Source organism: Passer domesticus, chromosome 1 (assembly GCF_036417665.1).
Source record: "Passer domesticus isolate bPasDom1 chromosome 1, bPasDom1.hap1, whole genome shotgun sequence".
In the NCBI taxonomy this organism is placed as follows: Eukaryota; Metazoa; Chordata; class Aves; order Passeriformes; family Passeridae; genus Passer; species Passer domesticus.
The window spans coordinates 26,033,940-26,060,824 of NC_087474.1; the positions used below are offsets into that span (position 1 = coordinate 26,033,940).

The 26,885-nt window shown below is 35.3% G+C and overlaps 1 long non-coding RNA gene across 2 annotated transcripts; it reads left to right on the top strand.

Moving 5' to 3' along the window:
• Nucleotides 1–26,885, top strand: LOC135287316 (uncharacterized). Of its 2 annotated transcripts, XR_010351056.1 has the most exons (4): nt 1–211; nt 554–637; nt 26,285–26,332; nt 26,778–26,868. It is a non-coding gene; the product is annotated as an uncharacterized LOC135287316 (long non-coding RNA). The 2 variants fall into 2 exon arrangements; XR_010351055.1 differs by lacking the exon at nt 26,285–26,332 and having other exon boundaries at nt 26,778–26,885.

Here is a 26,885-nt window from a genome sequence, read left to right on the forward strand (position 1 = left end):
CAGACCAAAATTGTAACATTCTCAGTATTTGAAGGCAGAAGAACATCAAGGAAAACTGTTGGAAAGGGACCTGTCAAATACCAAACACAAAATTCAAGGTATCAGGATAAGAAAAAGTTTTATTTCTATTTGTTACAATTTCAAAGCAAATAGCTCCACAGGGTTAAGAAAAGCAGCAACTTTTAAATGGGAGGAGAAAACCCCATATCTGGTAAGTGAGTGTATTTCTTTTTTACTTTTTTCTTATTATATTCAGTAAACCATTTGAATACACAGTGCTATAAACACACTGATTTGTCAAATTGTATATATCAAAGCAGTCAAAATAGTCCTCCACATAGGTCTATAAAATGATAGCACAATATATAGTATTTCTTAAATGTAGCAAAAAAGACTTTCCAGTATTTTTTTTGTTATACATTTTACTGAATGAACAGCTCTTAATTTTCGAGGAAAAGTTTACAAAAGACAAAGCTGCAAGAAAAGACATAGATTCCCATAACCCTTTGTCCATCTTTAAGCTTTCAACCTTCTATTTCTTTTTTTTCCTCAGATGGAGTGAAATGTGTCAAATCCAGTCCAGTTTCTGCCTTTTAAAATACCAAAGGTGAAAACCAGGAAATCTGTGGATAACGTGGTAAGCAAAAAAAAAATCTCTGTGAGAAGGGAATCTTTGTTCTATATCAGCCATTGCCAGAATAGAGAAGAAGCTGTTCAAAAAGAGAAATGAGAGACTACATTTTCTTTTAAATACAAGGGCAATAAGGTCTACAGAGGTGCATGTGTGATATGTACATCTGCACTGAAAAAGGTATTGTAACAGAGGCAGGGAACAGGGATGAGGATGGCTATGGTGATTGAACAAAGGCAGAATATTGTTCAGGGATGCACACATCAGTGTTGGTTGATTAGACAGCACCAAAAAAATACTTATAAATTACGTCTGAGGATAAAACAACATGGATATTTTGCTAACCAGTTAGCAATAATTAAGGCACTTTGTAGCTAAATTTTTGCTAAGATCAATGTTTCTGTTTGGCCACTGCACTCATTCATTTCCAGTCTCAAGGAAGGTCCCTTACTAGAGAAAACTCCCCTTATGAATCTGAATGTTTGCTGCAGCCCCCTCACTCATCAACCTGACCTTTTTTATTGTTAATCGTTCACATTAACTGCTTTTAGATATTGTCCTGTTCTCCATCCTGCTCTTCAATGAACAATCAGTTCAATTACCATCAGAAAACCCTATCTAATGGCATTTATCTAAACTCTCTTCAATATTCCAGCTAAGCTGGGTTCTGGTTTTTTTGGCTATGTGTGGATTTGCACAGATTTCCTATCACTTCTTATAAGAACTGTGTCTTCACATATTGACTAAGCAGACAAAAAAAATCAAGTCACTTTTATTTTCATGTACTTGCCTGTGCTTCTTTTCCTTTGTAAAATTACCAAGTCCTGTTCATATGAAATAACTGGCCCAGCATAATTGAAGTAGTGCTTTTTTTAGTATTTAAATAGAGCTATAATTCTCCACTAGAAGAGAATGAGAAGAATTCTATGTCTTTATCCATTCTTAAACTTCCTTCCTCAACAATTTTTATAAGTAATTAATAGTAATTGATATCAAACTATCTCAGTATTGAAAACGGGGGGTATGATTGCATATTTAGGCTTGTCCATAATTTGTCAACAAGCCATCAAACAAAAGATGAATATTTTTTCTTGCTTTTGCAGACTTTTTTTGAGCCAAAAGTACACAACCCTGGCAATTTAATCACTTTATTACGTGCTTCTAATTATTATTTTTTTTGTATGTCACAAGTTACTGCATGGAACCTTACTACCTGTTTCTGAAAATGATATAATAATATGTGCATATTCTGGTTATACTTACTGTTCTCAAGTAGCTACTGAATTTGAATATCATCTGCTGGTATTCAGATTAATTTTACAGTGATATGACATATTGGCTTTCTAGGATGAACCACTCATCGTAAAAGGACCTCAGAGAATTGCTGTTATTGAGCATAAACAGGAATGGAATACCTTCCACTTCTTCCCTTTTTTCTTCCCTTTTTCAAAACTAAGTATATAGCCACTTCTTTTTGAAGGGTACTCATGTTTATTTTCAAACCTCCAAAAGGTATAAAATAAATGTGTAGAGATTTTGTTTAAATTCCCCCTTTGTATGTTTAATACTTTAGTGGAATTCAGTGGATTGATACCAGAAGCTTTTTTGTTTGAACATGACTGATGCCTCTTGGAATTTGTCAAAATTTGGTTCCTCAACACAGAGCTCAATGGCGGTTCACTCTTACTGAAATCTTCACTACAACACTTGTCAAAATACCACACCACCTATCTTATACAGCATTTTGTGTAAACATGTATTCTATTAATGTGATAATTACTTTTTTTGTCCTTTATCAAGCTTTATTATTTTAGATAGTCTTGCCTCCATTCAGTGACTTCCTTGTAGAATGACCTTACGTTATTGGGGTTTCTGCTCCATCTGCTTTACCAAGCTAGGCAAGTGTTGTCGTTTGCATTGTTCTCTCAGTCTCCTGGCATTTGTTTTATCCTGATCATATTCCTCAGCAGGAGTCTGACTCCTGTCCTGAACACATGCTGTTCTTACACCGTTGGCACACTGTGTACAAAATTAACCTTTTTGCCATTCAGTTTTGCCCACAAAAACAGCTTCAGAAAGCATTTACTCTGCTTCCTTTTACACTTGCCCAGAGTACAGAAATCACAGCCTGGACCTGTCTGCTAACCTTCTCACAACATGATACTAGTCACACTGAAATAAACCAGTTTCATCCATCAGCCTGATCACAGAGCAAAGGTTACATGGGCTCCATGAGACACCCAGAATCAGGCAATGCTTAGTGGGAGTTTTAGCCCTCTATTTTCAAATTTTAAGTAGAGAAGCAGCTGAGTCATTTTTGGCCAACTGTACCTTCCACAGGTATCTTCCTGTTTAACTACAGTGCAGTTTAGAGCAGACAACAAACCCCTCATCTGCTCAGACCCAGACCTATTAAGTAACAGGCATTTCTGCTCTTCCCCCATATTTCTACCTAAATAGATTCTGGAACTAAGGATGCAACGTGGCTTTCCCTAAATAGAGTGTGATATTCACATGGGATATTAAAGCAACACAGTTCTGCTGATACCACTTATGTCAGCTGAGAATCTGGCCTTTGATTCTTTATTGAGACATGAGTGCAATCAGTGCTATTAATATCTTGCCAGAAGGTATTAAACCTTCTTTTACAGTTTATTGGTTTTGTAATTTTTTCAATTGTCTTTGCTGCTGATTGGAAGAGGATGTTTGCATTACTGATTTCAATAAGGCTTAAAGGAATAAGGATGCAACAAAACAGGCTCACATGTGGACATACTTCTGAATTTATAGTCTATTTGTTAGTTCATCTCAACCACATTTGGGAGGGTGAATTGGTCTGTAATTTGGGGTAATTCTGTGAGCCATTTTGTGCCATGCATAATTTTACCATCAGATAGAATTGTTCTTTACAGAGTTAGAAAGCCTCACACTCTTCTTCACTCATTTAACAGGCAAAAGTAAGCAAATGGGGAAAAAATCCAAGTGAAATATTAAAAAAAAAAAACAGGTTGTTATTCATCAAACAAGTTAACAGATGAACATTATCTAAGCACAAGTATTGTAGAACAACAGAAAGATGCTGCAGGGTAAAAAATAGTTGGCTTATGGATAGGGTTGTATTCTGTGTTGTTGTGCAGCACCCTGACCTTAATTCTTCCATTTTTCCTTTCTGCCTCTAATCTGACTTTTCCTCTGTAACAGGTGGATAAACCCCATGTAGCTTCTTTTGTCTTTTCCTTACTTTTCCTTTTCTTCCATCAAAACTGAGTATATAGCTCGATTTATCTTTATTACATGATCAGTTTTCAAGTGTAAGCACTTTTTTAATACCTACTTTGTATCTGTATAGTGGCATTTTCAGTCTTAAATAAATGAGGTTGCACTTCCACTACCTGGCTACAGAGTGAAGTAGGAAACTGAAGATGGCAAGTCCTAAGAGGAAGACAGGAAATCCTATAGGCTTTCACAGGATCTGTTGCCCTCAGAAGAGGTGAAATAGATGAATTTACTCAGCTGGTATGAAAACAATGTCCTGAGCATGCATATTTCCCTCCCCACAACCTATAGCACTTGTGTTTAGAAAATGTGGGACACATTTGTCATAGAGAAATACATAATGTTCCTACTAAAAAGGTCACCAGTTTCAATCAGTTTGAGCTCTGGATCTCCCAGATTTCATCTGTGACATGCAGACTGCTAACCTGAACAAGAAAACATTTTTTCGCTACTGTGGACTATACCCAGTAATATCCAGCACAAACTGGGTCACTGGGTACCTTGTTAAAGTACTCGGGAAAGCAACATGTTACCTGGTCCACTTTCTTGAGGAATGCTGTGAATTCCTCTGGAAGCCCATGAGGACTTTCGCTGGTCTTTAATTAATTTCTCAGTTTGGTGAAATGGGGCAAAAGTTCAACAACTCAGCCATAATTCAGCTGTTTACAATACAAAATTGTGAAGGATTTTTCTAAAAATCATATACACAAATATATACAACACAGTAAATGACACCTGCCTAATTAATCTTCAGTTTTCTCTGCTAGGAACACTGTGCCTCTCCCCTGTGATTTAATGGAAATTAGTTTCAGTGACGTACAGTAAAGTGGAGACACCAGGTTCTTTCTTAAATTGGGGAAAATATGAGCCCCATTACCTTTACATTTTATGAGCTGGTTGCTCTTTAGTGTTTGGCAAGACAAATAGAGTTACATACTGTGAGTGACTCGGAACAGAACTTCACTATCAATCACCGGCCTGACTCTGCACAAATTCTGTAGGGCATTCAGGACATTTTGCTGCCTATGAATATTTCAGACAAGATGAATCCCTAACAGATTCCTGATGGATTAATACTGGAAAGCAGGATTTTTTCTTGTTTTATAGCATTTTGTCAAAATACTATTGCCACTAAAGCTCTGCAGAAACTTGTCTCTTTAAACTAAGAAACTAATGGAGGAAGGAGTATCACTGACTGCCTTTATCACTGACTGCCTTTACAAGTCATTTGGAGAAATTATATTTAATATATTAATATTGTATGAACTGCAACAGCAGAAAATGGAGAGTTATGGAGTTTGTTTTAGCTTCTAAGTCTTTAATTTGGCACTAATGAAAGTGAATTACAATGGATGCTTTAATAAAGCCAGCTCCCGGGCAGAGTAATCCAAAGGTGCAGGCTATGGGCTTGAATGTCTTGTAAACCTTCAAAGGTTCCCCAGTGCTAGAGAGTCTCTAACACTGAGAAAACTGTGGGTCTTCACAGTCTTTTCATAATGACAAGTCATCTTTCACTGCCAGAAACTCTGGAAAGGGACTATTCTATATAGAGAGATGATTCTGAAAACTCCTACACACATGCTCATCATTCCAAATTGCATATTGTGGAGAATTGCTCTGTGAACACATTTACCTGCCCAAAGACCCCCAGTCACCATTGCAAACAAGGCTTCCAAAATGTTTAAGATACCTCTATCAACAGTGAACTTATGATAGGAAATTACCTTATCTTCTTTATTGACATCTTATTATTTGAGCACTAAGATGACAGCTTTATTTTAAATGCATATTGATTCTGCTCCTCCATGCATCTTTAAGAGACTTTTGCAAAACTAGTGGAATAGATTTATTCTGATTTGTGATTATTTTCTCACATTAGGGAAATCAGAAGTAGCTGCTAAGTGCACAATTTTTATCAAAATAACATTTTATTTGCATTTGATTAATTTAATTAATGATATGTTCTATCTAAGTAGATAGAAGGCATCTATTAGTTGTCTGTTTTTCTAATCAATCTACAACAAAATACAGTTATCATAAGCCACACATAAGAAATCATAACACAGTCAACAGAGGATTCGACCTAATGTCCACCTTCAACTAACCTTCAATTCTATACTTTTATTACAGAAATTTCCTCTTGATTTTAGCTCATCTTCAGCCTTAATCTGTGCTTCCACCTCCTGTTAAACAGCTGCTACATGCCAGTCCAAGGACAGCTGCATTTCAATTCATATGAAAAAATCCTTTTATCTACCATGACCACTTCTCCAGGTTGTTGTATTAATTAAATTTTGCAGAGGGTTTTGAGGTATTTGGATGCCTGCAAAGTGTCATTAATTACAACCTCATGCTATAGGCAAGTATCTTCAGACTTACACAAGTCCCAGTTAAGGCCATATGTGCCTAAGCATTCTTGAACTCTGCAGTATTCACAAAAATATATGAAATTTTGAGGTCAGGCTTACTTTCAGTCAGAACCTGAACCTTTGCAGAACAGAAAGAAAATATGCCAACTTTTGTCATTTCTGACTTTGTCAAATTACAGAATATTTTTCATTATTAGCAAAAATATAAAACATGATCTGACTAATACCACTGCAATACATCTGTTGCTGTAATGGATATGAGTTTGCCAGGCTATTCTCTCATTTTGTTGTAGCAAGAATAAAAAGCCCAGCCCATTAACAAGAATGGGGTAAATGATCTCACTTCATCATTTTCAGAGGGACTGATGGAATATGAAATGAGTTTCATGGTAGTAAAGCATCACAATATTACAGGATTGTTTGAAATTACATAGATAAATGGACAGATAGCTGCAAAGCAGTCTCTTGAATATTTGTATATATACATATTTATATATGTGTTCATGTCTATACAAATGCACATTTATATTTACATTTTAATACAGAAATAGAAGAGCATTGTTTAACTTTTATTATTTATACTTGTGGCCCATACTCATACACACACTCATCCTGTGACAAACCAGGTTGGTACAACTGTTGTTTTCATCTGCCGAGGATCTGGCACTGCATGTGTATATATGTATGTCTATATATAGATATGGATGCATCTGCAGCTACATATACGGAAACATATAAGGAAACTTGGAGCAAGAGAACCTTAGGTTATCTTTTTCCATTATAAAATGTTCTATGGCCTTTTTATATCTTCTACCTCTTTAGAGGCAACATGAAAATACCAAGAAAGCAAAGAGAAAATCCATGGGGGAAAAAGGAAAAAATTGAGATTGCTTTGAAATAACAATCTTAGCTGTTATTCTTTATTTATTTAACATGGTTAAAATCAGGGTTTATCTTGCAGTGGCTGGATTCCTCATAAAACTTTAGGCTATCTTCCCAATAAATGTTCTAGAACTGGCTCCCTTATGATATACTATACCAGAGATGCCATGAACTGCTGGAAGTTCTACAGAGTTTCTGGACACAAACCTAGGCTTGTTATCTCTTCAGAAAAAAAAAAATCACTTTTTTTAGACTTAAAGTGATAAAAGGTGCCAATTAAGGTTACAGGCCTCCTAACATACTTCTTGCAAAAATACAGTGAAATACTAATTTTCCCTTGACACATGGATGAAATACTGAAACTCAGCCCATATGGGTCACAGCTTTCAAGCTCACAGCCAAATGAGGAAAAATAGGATTGTGCAGTGGTTTGAAGTCTTTCCTTTTAATGAAACTAAAAAAATAATGCTTTAAGTTCTGCTGTAAACAATGGAGGGTTAGTTTTCAAAATCACTGTTTCATGTTTAAGTGCTGAATGTGCATTTTCTGCTTCTTTATGTAAATATCTAATGATGGCTTAATCAATTTTACATTATTTTTACATAACACTTTGTCTTTCTTCCCTGCACAACTTGTTCACACAGGGAAGGGGAATGAGACTAACAGAAGCAGCTAAAGTACCTTAGTGCACCCCAATTTCCACGAATATGATCTTTCAATTTAATTTTAAATAATTCTCCCCATAGTCTTTCATGTTGCACAGCATAAATGCCTCTCATATCACGACTTGCTCTGGCCCCCTGTACCTCAGGGAGCAGCCAGCCCTCGTTGTGCCCTGGCAAAAGGGTACTGATAGCTGTGAAACTGGGATAGATGCCTCTGGCAAAAAACCATGCTGAGCTTTAAAGGTCACCAAAGACGAATTACATGCAGATTCTCTCTTTTGATAATCAAGCAAAATTACTTGTATTTGAGTAATGAAAGTATTTTTTCAGTTAAGTCTGCTATCTTTGTTCAACTCAGATACCCATGGAACTCAATGAAAAATATGGAGACTTTCAGGAAATATGGCCAAAGAAAATAAAGGAAAAATTGTTATTAATAACAAATTATAATAAACACCTTAATGGTAAGATAAGAAACTTATTAAATGCCTTCACCCTAATAGAAAATAATGTCAATATTTTGACAGGTATGCATCAATTTTCAAGATGCAGACCATAATCTACCAGTGCAAATGTGAAATGATCCCCTATTTCCTAAAAATTATAGCTATTCATTGCAGCATACTTCATGTCACATAATTTATTTTCTAATACTTTGCAAAGTAAATGTATGAATACATATCCTTAGTTGTAGTGTTGAAGGTGTGAAATTATTCCTCTATTTGCACGTGGTTTTGATTGTTGGGGATTTAGAATATCCTGAAGCTTAGCTGGGAAAAAATTGCTACAGCTAAATATATTACTGTTGAAATAATTATTCAACTGAAGTTGAAGTAATCCATACAAGACAAGAATAAAATTAAATATACTTTCTACAAAATTTACCATGCAATGTGTGGTGATTCTTTAAAAATACTGTTTTGGGAATTCAGTGGATTTTTAAGAAACCTTTGTTTCAGACATTAAACATGGTAGTGTGTTTCAGTTCTCATAGCGTCTGAGCCTCCTTCACATTGCAAATTCTCCATAATAACAAGATTATTTTGTTTACAGAACCACAGTATTGCAAAACATTTGCATCACTAATGTAATTAAGTACTTGTGCACATGCTAATGTGTTCTACCTAATCTTAGGTTTGCAAATTTTCAATTCTGTGTAAGGGATAGAATTATAATTTTTTCCTTTCAGTAAAAGCTTCGGGGTTTAATGACAAAAATTAACTGGATAGCATTAGTATATTCCTAGAGACAAAGAAAACTATGCTGCAGGAAATTATCCTGCCACAAACAAAAAATTTTCCCATGTAAATTCTGTGACTAATGTTAAGCATGCATTGAACTTTTAAGCAATTAAAATGTTGTGCTATGTTCAACCATCATTTTATGCCCTGAACACAGATAAAGAGAATAACTGCTGATCCAATAGTCCTCATCCAAAGCTGATTGATGTCACTGGGAACGTTGTAGTTATCTGGCATCCTAGGAAAGTGTAAGGAGCTCTCTAAACGCATAGGCTAAAATGTAATTCCATTTGAAATGTTTTTATTGAGATTAGGTGTTGTCTGTTAAGCAAATTAATTTCAGTCATCTGTGCTACACCCTAAGGTGGAATACCTACTCATGGTTATATTAAAAGCTCATGAGTCCTAAATAGATCTTTCATTAATTACTGCCTAAGAAAACAATTGGCCTGAGCCAGAGAAAATGCAGATTAATTATCACTGCTCAGTCACTCGTAGGACTGGATCCTCAATCTCATTGTGGCTATATAATACACTGCTAATGAGGCTTCATTAGAAAACACCCTGCCCTAGTCTAAATAATTTCTTTTATCATATTTATTATAAAATAAACTCTGTTTCTTTTGTTTTCAGACTAAGTCCTTCCCATCATTTTACCTATGAAAATCCTAAGCCTCCCACTTATTTCTGCACATTAATTTACATGTAACACTTAAAATATCTGTCATTTACCGCACAGGGTCATTAAGAAGAAATTGATTACTTGTCCATATCTTCTTTGTCTTATAATAAAGAATTTCCAGAGTAAGGATAGCAATCATATAACTAAAACATGATAAATGTATTAGCAGGAAGTGGCAGAAAGAAGTCTCAACTCTTCCATTATTGCCAAACTCTAGTCCATGCAAGGAGTGAAGGAACAAGATTTAAAATAACAGAAACACAACTACAGGCCACCTCTAGCATTTCTTGTTTAAGAACTTAATGACAAATATGCCCCATGTATACTCCTTCCTCAGTGCTTAGCCCTCCTGGGCTGGAGATCAAATGACTGGATTTAGATCTCTTCAAGATGCTCACAGTATCTGAGTAGCCAGAAGATAACTTGGAAATCCTATTTTCTCATGAACTTACGGTCTTTTATTCATGAACTTAGCGTGACAATTATTGCCACACTATCTGTTGCTAAGGAATTTTAGTGCCAGGTCCTGGCGAGGGAGCTCCTAATGATTTAATGCTTCTGAAGATGAAAAGGTTATCTAATGGTTAAATTTAGAAACTAAATATTAAAAATCCATACTCATAAGAATATCTGAACACTCTCAATGTCCTGAACATAATATTGATCTTTCATTAGTTGCTATAAGTGAAGATTTTGTGAACAGTTTTTTTCCCAGTGTGTTTGCTTGCTCCTGATACAAAGCCTCAAATCCACACTCGGATGTCATCCATGAACCAGGATAGTCTCCTGATTACTGAATACTCCTTAATTTAATTTATTTTCTTTCTTGTGGTTAAAATGGTGCCTAATTCAGGTGCAAAACCACTATCACTTTAGTTGAACAACTGACTAAATTTCTAGAATTAATATTAGCAGTGTGCATGACTGAACTGTGTTCAATTTATTACTAATTATTTTAATTTCCAGAGACTGCTAAAGCAATATATCATAACATCATTAATGACTGTTGGAAAAGGTGACTACTCAATTGCTTAATAAGTGACTAACAGCTGAAAGGGGGATAAATCCTGCTGCACACTGGAGTGTCTTTACTTGCAAACACTTGGCTTTATAATCTCAGCATTGTTGTCTTAACATCTTTTTTTTTCTGTAGAGTTTTATAATGAACATTCTTATTGAATATTTAGAGCTTGTCATATCCACTTAGATCATACTTAGGTATACTTAGGCATACTTCAGGTCACAGCTACATTCATCACGCTCTAGAAGTGGAAGACAAGTACTAAGGCTCAGTAAAGGCAAAGCACTCTAAAACTGCCACTTTTAAGAAGCCTGTATGAAAGGAAAAAAATTCAATATAATTTATATATTACTAAAAGCTGCTCTCATAAAATATGTATCTGTTCTTATGAGCTTAATTTAAATAAAAATAAATTATGTAATAAATTTATTTATTTCTGAAGTAGAAAAATAACCCTCCAAAAAGACACCAAAAATATACTACTACATCAACATCACCATTTCATTGTTGTACTTCCCCATGCAGTGATGTTAATAAAGAGTAGATTTGTGTTCATAAAATGAAGTTCAATATTTCTTTAGTTTCTCTGATGCATGCAGTTAACAATCAGTGCCAAATTAAGATAAGCTTCCAGCCTGGTTTTTTTTCATTGATTGCTGGAAACCAAGTCCCACCGTTATCTTTCACTGCTTTGCACTATTCACCACAGCAGTATTTTGTGAAGATACTGTTTGTATCTTCACAAAAGCCATAGCAAAAAAAAAGTCATGAAAATTTATGATGTTTCCAAAATGAAACTCCAGTGCCCAGTTCATATTTGCTCTCCTCCCTCCTGTTCTTGCTTACATTCTTCTCCATCACCCATGACTTTGGCAACCTGGTGAATGGGATCATCCTTCTCCGCGTTTCTGCCACGGCCCTTGGAAAAGCTTTCACGCCCCTGCAGAAAGGAAAAGACCTGTAAGTACAGCAGACCAAGAAAACCAGCAGGTTCAAACTGGATCTTGGGCAAGGAGAGGGGAAAACAGAGAAAATGAAAGGCCATGTAGGAAGGCACTTGCACAGGCACAGAGCAGGAGACGTGCACATACACTGAGCACAGCAGCTGTGGGCCGACCCTACACTGAGCTGAGCACCAACACCATGGTGCTGAAAAGGAAAATCCCCCTAATTCATGCTGTTTGCTTTATAGTTTTTGAGAACAGAAAAATGTTAAGGAAGCTTAGAGCCCTTGCTTTATGCCTCATCTGTTATATATGGTTTCCATTATTCACTGCTTGAAATTCCTGTGTCAGCCACTTCAGGATTGTCTCTGCCTTTTAGAGCAAAGAAAAAGGAATGCCAGTTGTAAAAAAAACTTTGGTTATTCAGACATCCATGCAGAAGTTGATTTATTTTTAATAGAACTGCTGTACTTTAGGTTTAAATCATATTAATGTAAAAGCATGTTTCCTAGCCCATTAAAGCTTAAATTGTGCAGATTAATATACTACATCTACTGCTGCTCTATTTTGGAAAGCAACTAAATTGAAAATGCAGTTCAGTCTGAAGCAAACATATTTTTATTATTATCTTTGATATAACTGGCCTTGCTACAAACATATATATTGCCAGTGTAATTTGAGGCAATTGAAACAAATGAGGGTATAGTTATGCCAGATAAAATACAAGACCATTTCATTTCCTCTGTGAAATGTCAAAGTTTATGATTCTGATGTCTAGAATAGAATAGAGTTGAGATAACCACAACCCACACACCAGTTTCATTTGTGGATTGCAGACACTTCTTGATCTGTGCCAACAGATTACAGTAGTATGTTTTTAAAGAGCTCATCATTTATATAAGAAGACAAGAGTTGAAATGAAAATGTGTAGATGAAAACAGCCTTCATAAAGTGAAAGAAGCCCAAGATAGCTGTAAGGTGACATAACATCTATCAGTGAAATGGAACAGCTGTCTCAGGCAAGACAGATAAAAGTAAATGACTTCAAAGCAGAGGAGGAAAGTCAGGACCAACCCTGGATTCCTCAATCCAAAGAGATATCCATAATGGAGAATAAGGTTTGAGTATTATACAGAGGATTTTAAAACCACTCCTCATCTGGAGCTGCAGGACAAGTATTGGAGTAGATTGTCCATTACAGGGATTCAATATGGTAATTTTTGTCATTCTTTGTGGGTTTGTTATGCATATGACAAATCAGATTTACTAGAGAGAACACTGACATTTTTTAAAGTACCACTCAACCACATTTTAAACATTTCAAACATTTCTGAGAGTATGTTTTCACCTAAAAAACCCCTCTGTTAGAGACAGAAAAATATGAAAAAATATTCAATATCTGTCTTAAACATAAGTCATTATGAACATTTGAAAATTACTGCTGAAATTTGAAATGCTTAAATAGTACTGAGTTGTAAATATTGGCATTACAACTAAATGAAAATCAGTGCCTGTTTCCTTAGAGTTTCCCTTGAAATTAAGCAACTGAACAAGAACTAATGCAGTCTATCCTTACAGGAAATATAGTTTTTAATACCCTGTAGCTGATCAAGCAAAATATTCCTATTTCAAACATAATGTAATTAGAGTTGATTGGGATGATTATTTTTGATTGGGCAAAAAATTGCCTAACACCAAAGTTAATTATCTGTTCAGAAGGAATAAAGGAATGAGGTTTAAAATTTGTTGTAGGGTGTTGGGTACTATTTTTATGTAAAGTGAAAACTGTGCACTTACAACCATGGTTTACATTTCTCATTGTGTGAAGTCTTGATTCCCTACATTTGCATGTGAACTGAGATTTCTGACAAAGTTCTGAACACCCACTGGTGAATAAGTCCATCATAGCATGTATAAATAAAAATGAAGGTGCTTGAACTCTCCATAATGGTGAGAGAGATACAATTAGAGCTGCTGTGTAATGCCCCTGATTGACTGGGAGGTAATAACACAAGTATTTTTCCTGTAAACAGGCCATCAGATCCCTGGAAAGAGTAGTTAAAGGTGAAAGACTTTGTTTGCTTTATTCTATTCTTGCATTTGTACTTTAGGTGCATTTTGCCAATTAAATGTTCTCATCAGCTATTCATCAATACAAATGTAATTTGCAATGTTCATGCAGTATGATATATTAATAAAAAGGAAATTTAATAAAATAACTCCAAGAAAAAATATTTTCAAGGCAAGCTGCTGTAGTAGCATAGTCAATTTTGCTAAATACTGTCTTGCATACGAAGAAAATATTATTTACGACAAGACAACTGGCACAGCAGTAGAAATTTTGTCTACAAACCAAAGGCCCAGTGTTTATGGACTAGCACATGCTAGTGCTGTGACATTGCCAGTGAGGTTCAAGGGGCTTCATCTGTGAGACTGGCACTAGACAATTACTGCTTTTTTTTTCTAATCTCCACCCTTGACTGACTTGATTGGACCTTCACTCATCTGAGGAAGATAGTGATGATCATCATCATCATCATTAAAACACAACTGTTCAAAAAAAAAAACAGCAGCAAGAGAGCTGACTGTGAAAGGTTTACTTCAGGCAGTATGTCTCATAGACCAAGCAGCTGCTCTGCCTCCATGCAGCCAGTTTCCAAAAATCCTGCTGATGCTCCTCCAGCCTCAGCATCTTCTGTGAGGAATACTGTCTCCATCAGATAAAAGACTGTATATTTGCCATCATGTTGTTTGCTAATGTCTTTGATGTCCTGAAGGACAATTCATTGTTTTAATGCATGATGTAGTGCAATTCATCATGCAGCAAGAACAATGCTAATCCCCTTTCCTGTTTGCATCAGCCATCACTCTCCAGCCCCTCTTGTATCTGAATCAATCTGAGCTCATTTATATTAATAATGAGTTGTTTGCATAGAAAAAAGCAGTTGCAAATTGTATGCATAGGTACTATCCAGATGAGAAAATAGAGAGATAGAATTAGAGAAGACAAAAAGAAGAAATGAAAAGTGTGGTTTATTTTTTATGTTTATAAAGCAAATAAAAAGGTTAAGCAAACAGCATACAAACAGATATGACAGAAAAATAATACCCATGAAATAGAATGTGAAAATGCAGAAAAGCTCATTTAAAGGAGATGCCAGAACTTAAAAGTCCTTTACAATTTGCACTCTTGAAGAACTGCAACACCAACACTGTGATGTTGCAGATAACTTCTCAAAGGTTTAGTCTCTCTGGTACAGTACCAAGTTGAATGCTTTTGCACTGAGATTTACCAATCTCTCCTAAGTATGCAAGCTGACATTTATTTATTGTCATTTCCATTATTAAGGGTTTCTTAGGTTATGCATTAGCTGCTAGGATGAATGCAGCATGCTATTACTTGTAAAAAATAATTGGCTTTGACTCTTCAGTTTAGAGCTAAGCCTAAATAGAAATTATTCTTGCATTTATTTGTTACAAAATGCCTGTATTTGTTACAAAATTGTGCCTAACTTTTATAAAATAATTTTTATAAAATAATTTTACATCTAAAATAGTATCATTGAAGCTAGGACTACCATCAGAATCAAACTATATTCTTAAACAATTCCCTAATTCAAAGCTATCATATTTTTCCATAGACATAATACATCACAAACCAGTATATTTTAAAAGTTGACAGTACAAAATAACCCTATAAATATGTTGTATCAATATTTCTCAAGGCACAGGACAAAACCCGGGTGTAAAGATGCTATGTCATTTAGAATTTATTAAATCAAAATTCTTATTTTTTTCTTTAGCTTTAATATTTATTAACCTGTCAACTTGAATGCAAGCCAAAGGTGATTTCCACATTTCTACTAATGACCAAGGAATTTTCTTTTCTAGTCTGAAATCTTAGAATTGAATAAATCATACAAAGCAATTTCAGACAAATATTGGAGTAATCCAAAAGTACAGTTAAGCTACAACCATACTTTTTACATCATCAGTCGTGCTCCAAAGGATGAGTTCCCCTAGAGTATTCATTAAATTCCATTTAAGGTTAATGTCCATTAGATAATAGGTAACTAAAGGAGGTATACAAGCAATCTTGATATCCAGGCAATATTTATCAGAAATCTAGTCAAATGTAGAGCAGAACACTAGCGTTAAAATAATTTCAAGGAACAAAAGAAGGAAAATGCACTATTTAAGTACATTGCCTGATGTTTTGGAAACCAGATCTGGTCACGGTGTCACTTTGAGTGCTGTGAAGATACCTTGATTCATTTGGGTGATTTTTTATTTACTAAATGATCAGAAGATACAGCTACTTCAAAGATATTCAAATCTCAAATTTTTACCTGAGAGGGCTCAAATACATGATGCAAGTAAGATAAGGACTCAGACTAGGTAAACAACCAGAACCCATTCATACTGAAAAAATCCTGGTACTGCAAGGATTGTATTTTTGTGTAAAGTACTTCATGAATTTTACATGTTTTGTTTGTTTGCTTTTGGTGGTTTTTAATGCAGAAAGAAAATAAGAGGCTGTTCCATTAGTGTGGTATGTGTGAGGCCGAAGAAATAATGTTGGCAACTGCCCTCAAAATGAGGCAAATAAGAATGATATCTCCAACAGTTTGGTTACACTGGACTTCATCTTAGGCTGAAAATGTCAAGAAAACAGTAAGAAAGGCATTTAAGATGCAGCAATAGTCTCATCTACAGGTTTCCCAGCATGAGTTATGGTAGGTAGCAGACAGTTAAGTCATGCCCTGGACTTTTTCATAAAAACAAAGTATCATAAATGTTCAGGCAAAAAAGACCTGGTCTGAGAGGTATGAGTATTGATAGGAATTATTGAACACACAGGCAAACCATTAGATTATTACAAGATATAAGAAAGTCTTTAAAGGATTCATCCATCTGAAACAGGATCAGAAAAATATTGCTGAAGACATACTTTTTGAGCTGGATATATGTTCTGCAATATGATTTATGGGATAGGAATTCCATCATCCTCTTTATTGTTCTGCTAGCTAAAAAAAAATACTTTGAAATGGCAGTTTTCTTCTAAAATTAAGATTTATTGAAGAGATAATCAGAAAGATTAGACTTGTCAATGTCTGCTGGATATATGGTCTAAGCAGCTCATTTTTCATTTTGCTAAACAATGCTTTAAGCTTATAACAAGTTTTCTAAAAACACTCTTCTTTGTGTGAAGCCTTATTTCAGTAACTTTTTCATAAGAGAATAATGAGGCAACCACCAGGTTTCTAAGCCATCAGAAGCAATCCAAGACTCTTAAATGTTCTTATGTTCCTTCCACAATTATAACATGAAAACTTTGCCCTTATTCAGTTTTATTTCTAGTAATTCCTTTATTCAATAGCTTTATGTAAATATATATATATAAGAAGCCTTGATAAAATTACATGTTGTATTTCTCAAGTAGGACTAAATTCTACTGGTATCCCTACTGTTTGATGCATTGTATTAATTAATAAGTCTTGTCACATAGTAGAAGCCCTGAAACACGACAGGAAAGTAAATTCCTCATTTTAATTAGTATCAGGGTATTTACATATTTATCCTTTTTTTTTCCCTCTTGTTTATAAATGTTTTACTGCTTTACATGATTTTTTTTTGTCTATAACTTGCACATAGTGTTTCTGCATGAATATCAGATAAAAGCTTAAAAGAAGGCTTGGTCTTTTAAAGAAAATCTCTTTTCTCACTTAGCAACCATTCATCATCTAAGCCCAGGGCCTCCTGAAAGCTGCTGCAAAGAAAAGGGTGGATGTTCTGTTTTTTTCACTTGCTTTCTGGCTGTCATTTTTTTTATTAGCAACACTACAGGGGACCAATTATACCAAGAATAAACAAGATATCTGCTTGGGTTTTTCATTATTTGACTGCTGAAGTTCCTTTTCCTCCATTAGAGATTTTCAGCAGAAAACACCCCATGGTTTTGCCTAGAAACAGGATTTTGGGAGCATACTTGAGTAATAGTATTCACTGGTGCAGAATAAACACAATCATAATGTTAAAATTATTGAAATTTCTCTGGCTTCGTGTCTGCACAACTGCGAGCTTCAGTGTGAATTTCAGTCTGGATGCACCTTACACTACCTTTAAAAGAAAAATAGCAATGCTGCCTTGTTTCAAAAACTTTGCCAGAAAAGAACAGCTTTAGCCAGTGTTCCCCTGCAGAGCATTCAGGAGATGTACTTGAGTTAAATAATAGCTTTGCCCATTTGTGTAGGTCAATGTTGTCAAATTTACAACCTCTGACAAAGGCAAGGCCAAGTCTTGGCTTTGTTGGCCCATATGACTTATGACTTACCTTGTCTATCCTTATGGCTTTACAGTATTTGTCCTACTATAGTAACCTTGGCAAAGAGGAAAATCACACAATGCACTCAGACAAAAAACGGAGTTTATACCACATTAAGCCAAAGGCTAGTGATAGGACATGAATGTTTGGAGAATGGACCACAAAAATTAATTAAGTTGTTTGTTCCTTTGACACTCAAAACACACACTGGATGCAATCCCAAGGTTTGATCTTGCCAGATATATTTTTGATGGCTGTGATTTCAAACACAATTTTCTGTTAAAGCTCAAATATGTAATGCCATACAGACAAAAACTGAAAATGAGGGCAACTACTCACACATCTATTCACACTAATTAACACTTAGAAGATATGTGAGAGCCTTTGAGTAAAATTCTTCATTCTTACTTTCATCTTTGTTTTTCTTTTTCTATTAAGTTTTCCTGCTTTTAATGCTTATAGGCTTGCTGAGTTAGTTTGTCTCAGAGCTGCCCTATATTTCTCTGAGTCTGTGAAATACCTTCCTTGCCTGTATATGTAGAATTATTTCTTGTAGAAGACCAAAAAACACCAGCCTACTTATCATCTGAGTATTAAAAAACAATGACAACATTCATATTAAACGTCAATAATAATGTGAGCAGTAGGATAAATTACTGTCCTCGTTAAATGTAATTTCTTATCCTTCACATGTATTTTATATTGATTATAAATCTTCTGGGCATGAACCCTTCCTCTGTCTGAAAAAGAGTGAAGAGTTGTAGCTGCATATTTGGATAAATGTAGGGCAAGGATAACTGTGAGAATGGTGCTGTGGATGTGGTCTGCACATCACATTTTTTTTGAGTATAACTTGAGAGCTGATGGTTTTGTTATGGTGTGTATAGACATGCACACTGGACATGTAAACTGGACATGCGCACACAGTGTAGGGTGCCAGAATCTGAGCTAAAAATTGTGCAGGGAGTGATGACAGGCTTGAGGAATTTGAGCATATTTACCTGTTATTGAGCTCTGCACTTGCTTGAAAATACCTGCTTCTTTCCTACTTATTATAGACTATTACAATAATATTTTTCCAAAGAAGCTTCAATACAAAGAAGCATTTCTATACTATTTCTTTTTTGTTAAGTAGACTTCACATTTATATTGCACAATCTCTACAACCTGTATACTTGATGAAAAGCATGAAGGAGTACAATGATTCTGGTTCAGATCCATTTGAAATTCAATCCAGCCTTGAATTTCACACAATAGCACTTGAATTTCACCCAATAGCACAAGTTTATGAGTAGACTAAGGGAATTAAAAACTACCTAATCATGGTATTACCAAACATATTTGTTAAGTCCTCTCTCTGATTACTCAAAAGGAGGTTGTACCAAGGTGGGTGTCTAATTCCAGATCTAAATTGCACTTTTTCCTGATATTTCTCACTATTTTTGTAAAGAAGAAGGAATTTAGAAGGATCAAAAGCTCTCAGCTGCTTTGAGAATGATATTCTGGTGTCCTTCATACTGAAAGATGGGTATTTTATGTTTTACTTAGAGAGGAGACTTTTGTACAAAAAAATAATCAGTAAATTCCCTGAACGTTGACAAAAAAAAAATCTATTTGTAGTTTGGGCACAGACTAAACATTGATATTTTGGTAAGCAAATCAAAATAATCAAAAGATCAATTATTTAATACTATTTTGACATGAAATAGAATACTTGGTAGCAATGATCCATCAGAATACAATGAAGAATATTTTACTGATAAAGGAACTCTTTTTCTCTGACAAAACACTTCAAAGTATATTGGTCTGATGCCTCACGGATGGCATCATGATTCAATTAGAAGCAGGGGTCTCCAGGACAACAGCTCATAGATTATGAGCAGTATAATGCTGCACCAGTTCCTGAGAGCTGAATGAATGACAAATGACTCCAGGTAAAGGACCATTGGGACAGAAACTCTGTGAAATATCAAGCTATCCTCCAGTACAGCAAATTTCATAAAGAAATATGTTCTCATTACTGTTCTTGGTTTAAAATCCAAATCTATTAGACTCTCCCCACTGCTGAGAAGCATTTTGTTATTCTTCCAGTGCTTAAGAAGTACTATCCTGCTTGATGCAACTTAAACTGTTCCTAAACAAATAAAATCTGTCTGGTAATCGATTGTGCTTTTTTTTCTAATCAACTTCTGAAATAAAATTAAGATTTCTCATACAAAACAAATTAAGACTTTATTTCTATATCAGCCCATCACTTCTTCTCTACTAACATGTAGATCTGCTGATGCACATTTACAAGGCTGAAGACTGGTTTAAGTTTCTACAATTATTAGATAACTACAAACTTCATGAAACCTGTCTGCTGGAAGGAGGAGACCCAACCAACATCTCTGATGTAAGGGAGGCAGGAATTCAGGCAGAAGGAGAGAATTATTGACTGTGGCTGGAATCTGACAGATGGCTGCACAAGCACACATCTAGACCCAGGCTAGCCGCAGCACGTGCTCCCGGTGCAGGTCATGAGATGATGGAAAATTTGGGCTCATGTTTCTTGGAAGAGTTAGGGGACCCACAAAATAACTTGCTTGTATAGTGTTTATTCATGCACTTGAAAGTTCAAAAATGTTAGGGAGTTTCTTATTTAAGTGTGAATATTTGTTACAAGTTTATAGCAAACAAATAAAATGTTCCTGGAATAAGCGGATTTCAATGGGGTACTTTCAAATTCACAATAAAAGTAATTTCTAACAGAGTCTAAATTCTCTAAGTAGAGAATTGTATTTGAGAAAAGAAGATGTTATTTTCCCAAAAATAAATTCTCCATTTCCTTTCCTCACTGCAGAGCTTCTGATTGTGACCTTTCCCACACCTTCTTCTCCCTAGTTCATTACAGTCAGGCTGATCCTTTTCTTTGACACAAAAAATTCTCTTGAGATAAATACTGAATTAAAGAAAAAAAGGAGAAAACATTTGAGTGGCAAGTTTGCTTGACTGTTACTAATATAATTACTACTACTGTTACTACTCGTATATCTGCTTCATGCTTTCTAAGAGCTAAACAGATAGTAAGCAATTTCTGGGAAGAAAGTCCTACCCTATCAAACAGGAATTTTTTTCAAATCATTACACCATTTTTATGTGTAATATAAGAAAGGCTTTAATGTCACTATATATGGAACACCTTTCTACTCATATAGGACTAGGAAATTAATTATATGCTGCAGCTCTGACTTACTTCCTTTCTTCCCTCCAAAATGCTGAGACTGGCGATGAAGCTACCACTGTCTCCCTAATGTGTTCCAGTATGATCATCGTCATGATGAGGCTATCTGACATAATTACTAAACTTCCAAGGAGTTGCTTCCTATTTAGAAACACTGCTCTCATTGCTTTTAACAAGATTACTGAGACTACCATGCGCAAAGCTCTGAAAATTTAATTAATGACATTAATGACTACAATGGTTAGACTCAAATACATTAAAACAATTGAAATAATATTACCATAGTGTGTCACCAGAATGCTATGGCAGTTTTTCAAAAAATAAAGAAAAATTCCTGAAGGAATTTTGTCTTTCCTTCAAATATTCTTTTTTGTTGTCACCTGTCAGCCATGACAAGTATTTCCCACAGTAGTACTGTTTACTCTATTGGTGCTGTAGAAATGGGTGTTATTTTGTTTCATGTTGTTTATAAAGAATTGCAAGTATTTTAGAGCTCTTATAAGCTATCACTTAAGTGTTTGTTACTGTGGTATTACAGTTAGTGGTCAGTTCTAAAATATACATGCATACATATATATATTTGTGTGTGTATATATATATATATATACACATACACACACATAAATGCATATATCTTGAACTTTGATGAAATAGCAAAATAATGATGAAAAAAGGAAAATTGTTTAATTAGTTCTAAGAATATTTGTTTTAATGTTACAATTAATTATAAAGATGGGATTGGGGAAATTGGTGGGAAAGAGCACTAATTTTTTTGATAAAAGGAAATAATGACAGAAAGAACAAAATGGGGTGAAGAGCCACAGTGTACAAATCTTGAAAAGTAGATGTCAGCCCTTACTATGATAACTGAGAAGAAACAACCATGGCCATCAGGAAGTCTGGAATCAGAGATTTTGTGTGCAGGGCAGTGGGAATTCTGCAGCGAGATGCATACATCTGACTGCAACTTGGAATGAAGTGATGTTGATCCCAGTGCAGAGCTAGCAAGGGAAGCATCAAAACAGCCTAAGTGTCCACCCTCTGTTCTGCTCATCTCTGCCTGCTCATGTCCTTAACACCTCTCTCTAATAGCCCATCTGTGGATACTTCCTGAGAAATCTGTAGCTATCAGCTGGAAGTCTTCAGAAGTAGAGAACACGAAATGTGTTGCGATTCCTCAGTGGAAGAGGGGTATGTATGGCACTGAGGAAAATGCAAATACAGAAGACTATGACTGTTATGCTATGGTTTGTTCAGATGCTCTGCTCTCTGATGAAAGCATCAGGAGCCCCAATGCTCCTACAACAACTTGCACAAAGAGGACTGATTTTTCTGGGATAACAAAGCAATTCAAGCCAGCAGAGTTTCCTGTACCGCTAAAAAACCGCGCTCCAAATTTCATGTGTAAAATAGTTGGAAGAGATTGCAGTCAAACTAAATTCTCTTGTTTGACAGCTCAGACAATGTGGAAGCAGAAAAAACTCTGAACATTACATTATTACCCAAATATATCCTTTATCCTTTGTTTTTGGAATTTTCCTAGGAAGACATCTTATTAACACCAGTTTTTAAAATTGCTGTAATGTGTGACACAGATAAAGTGCTATAAGTCTCTTGTGGAGGGTGCAATGATAGGCAGTTAGACAAGACAGTTGTGGGTGAACAGCATGAATGAGTTCCAACCATTTCAATGTTTCCATACTCAATAACCCTGTTCCCTAACCTGTAATTCACCACAAACCTCAACAAATACTTGGGGCACTGCTGATTTACTGCTGGGATTTATGGACCAAATGATGGGATTCACAAGCTACATTGTGCTTCATGCAAAAAACACTCTTTGTCAAATGGTTACAAGATATTTTTAGTTGGAACAAGCTGTACAGTACCTACACTTCACTTCAAGGGTTTGATCCTGTGGAACCATACCCAAGCAAAGAACTTGCTTATTGATGTAAGGGCACACGTTTTGGTTGCAGAGGGGCTAGCCACACAAGCAAAGCTGTGCATGTTGTTTTGCATATATCAGCTTGGATCTCATGTCTCAGTTATTTCTCTCCTCATGCAATATACTTAATATTCTTGAACAGTGTTACTGGTTATACAAACCAAAGAAAAAGCCACTTTACAAAATAAAGTTCCCCACATATATTTCTATAACTCAGATAAATTTCAAGTAGCTGGCTTCCCTTCCCCACTTCTGCATTTGTCATTTAAATAAGTAAACAAACTAACAAACAGAAAGCATTACTTCTGGACTTCATTTTTTCTGCAATTTTTCATTTTCTAACGAGGGTGTTTGTGTAGTTTGGTAAAAGCTTTGGTAAAAAGATGCTCTAATTGGTGCAGATGGATAGCCACAAAACTGTCAGTTTATATCCACAGCCGTCACTAAACAAAGGAGTTTATCTATAAACTGTAGTGTTTCCTCCTGAGTTAGTTTCATTCTGACATTTATTTCAATTTGTACTCATTTTGCTTCTCACTGACTAAATTATTTCCCAAATCACCTTATTTTTTCCTCATCATTCCTTATCGTTAAGCACTACTACAAAATTGGTTTGGCTCAATTTACATACTAAATGCAGTAAAATGTGTTACCCCAGAAGTACATGCCTCAGAATGTGACAACCTGAAAACATGTAATTTTCTATGTTAAAGTGGGTTCAAAAACTGTGAAGTGTTTATTTTTTTTTTCATTCTTGCTAGGCAGATAAATTTTCTCTATTTCTAGTCCATCATAGTCAGTTTTTAAAGTAATTTTTAAGCATTCATCTCACAGCAAGAGAAAGGTTCCATTTTATACAAGTTACGCTTTTAAGTTAGAAGTTGTCCATCTTGGCCTAATTATGTGGTTATTCAAAATATCCTCAGAACAAGTCAAACTGGTGAAATTGCACTGAAAAAAAAAGCAATCATACTTTAACTTAGTCAGAAAACTAAGTGAAAACTGTTACTTCACTATTGATTTTAATACAAGCTGCTAAGTAAAATTCTCAATGTTTCAGTGCAAGTCAGCTAACATGAGTTAAGCAAATCCATTTAGAATGTATCATTATTAAATTTCTTTTGATAGTGTAAGTACATCTAAGATGCTGGAGACCACTGGGCTCATCACCCCATTTTTAGCCTACTCATTTTCAGTCTACTTCAGGTCAGAAGGATGTGCCTGCTCCTATTTGGCTTTAAACTACAAGACAGGCACGATTTAGGGCACTAAAGTACCTCCAAACCCTTAATGCTGACCCTTCAGAGCACTTGTATTCCTCTAGATTGGTGTTAGGCTTATCAAAAGAAAGGTCTGAGTGTATCTGGGCAGTCTGGGCATTTCTTGTGGTTGGCACGCAAAGGAAATTGCACTGAGACAAAACCAATATGCAGAAGGATGGAAAGTTGTATTATCTCAAATATGAAAGATTAGGAAAAAAGGATATATTTCTTATTAAGAACTAGCAACTTGTTTTATTTAATGTCATCTTATTCCTTCAGACAAAATTATACTTGCTCTATCCATTTCTAGAAGCGAGGCTCACCTGAACCTGAGCTAACTGCACATATCCAGGGCCTCAAACATTGTATACGCAGTGTATTCATTGACAGCAATTTATGTGCTCATATTTTCACACAGCTTTCTAAAGTGAATGTTAACAGAATCCATTCATTATTTTCACAAATGCAATTCCTAATATAAGACATGAAATTAATAAAGTGAATTCCTTTCACTGATTGGACTGACCTTGTAGGTATTTAGTAGATCCACAAGTTTCAAAATTTTAAGCTGCGTAATGTTTTATTGAGCCACACTGAACTGTGTAAACATATAGTGGTCTCAATGGTGCTAAGGTATACACAAAAATCTGACCCAGACAGATACGGTTCACAGGATACTCGTATAGTCACATAACAGATATCAATAAGTTCTGGAAACAGAACAAACAAACAAACAAACAAAAATTATTTAGTTCCTTAATAAATTAACTTCCATTAATTGGTAACATTTTGGTGCAAAAAAGAGCACAGTTATTTTTAGTATCTAAAACAGTCACAGCTAAAACAACGTATTTCTGACAATTTTGTAAGTTTGTGTACTAATATTACCCTATTTCCTGTTTTGCCTTATGCATGGTATAAGTGGAGTGCTTTAAAATACTGCAATAAATTATCAGAAGTTGAAGGTTTATATTGGCTTAAGTTTATCAGAAAGAAGTATACCTAAAATCACTGCTTAATTAGAATTCAATATAGGATTTCTTGGGATTTCACTTAAAGGAGTAAAATCTCACTATGAAGCTTTCAGATTTTCCATTTCTCTCACAAAGAGAAAGAGTCATTGAACAGAAATTTATCGCACTTTTCCCCACCTTGACAGCCCCTGGAAATGGAAAGCAAGCCCTTGAGCCTGGCCAGGTATCCAACAGCTCTGCTTATCGTGCAGTTTTCTCCTCAGCTCCCCCCTCCAACAGTGGAAAAGGGCAAAGACTATCTGCATGCAATTACAATTTTTGGGATGTCTTACAGTGACTTTGGTTTTATGTACCTTGTTTAAGGTGCATAAGGCCAGTGGAAAAATAGTCAACTTCCTATGTCTGTTGGACCCTTGACAAATAGTTCTCAGCTTTACCCACAATTTATTAGCTACTCCAATTTATACTTTGCAAATGGTGCAGACACTAGAAGAAATGCTTTGAACATTTTCTTAGCCAGCAGACTTTTTTATAACTTCATATTCAAGGTCTAGGAGTTTTTTCTGTTTCTGCAATAGTAACTAGGTTTCTCTGTAACTTAACAATGCAGTTCTGGTTATTGCCTGAACATTTTGTACTCAATTAGATATAATAGTTTAGTTTTGCCTCACAGATTGAGTTACTTGACATAAGAAATAATGCAGCACTAGAAAAAGAAATCTATATGAGCTTTGTACATGACTTAGCACTGTGTAGGGATGATGCTGAGCATAACCTTCATGAAAAAGGGCTCTTCACAGTCCCAGTTTCTTAAATAAAACCTCTTTTTATTCCTCTGCAGGTCTAGAAACCCTTTTCAACATCTACACTATCAGGTGGATTTTTGCTGGTAATTAAGAAATTGCTTAAAATCAAGTACAAAATAATAAAATACTCGCTTCTTCCTTTCCCCCCCTTCTTTCCTGTTTCTTCCTTTCCCCCCTCCTTTCCTTCACTACACTTGCCTCTGTATATAATCTATTTAATTTACTTTTCCTATTCTTTTTATTCACACTATGTTCACAATGCTGAGTTTAGGGTTGAGGTAATTTTACAATGTTTATCAGTTCCGATGTTAAAATGAATTGGACCAACTTGGTGTTTTCAGCTGTCAGAGTTCAAAAGTGAGAATTATAACCATCCATGCTGGGAGCCAGAGATTTGGTGAACTCTAAGCTTTTCTTCAGGCAGAGGAAGCTACACTCATGCTTGTCAAGGAGATTAAGGAGAAATCTGATTGAATCTGGAAGACTATTGCTGCAGTGGATTACAAGTTTGATCTTCTCTTTTTTCAGGGATAAACAACCTCAAGGGCTAGGACACTGGCACAGAAAAGCAGATAATATCACTGGCTGTGAAGAAAAAGTGTGGCCATATGGCAGGCCCAATAAATGAAAGCAAAT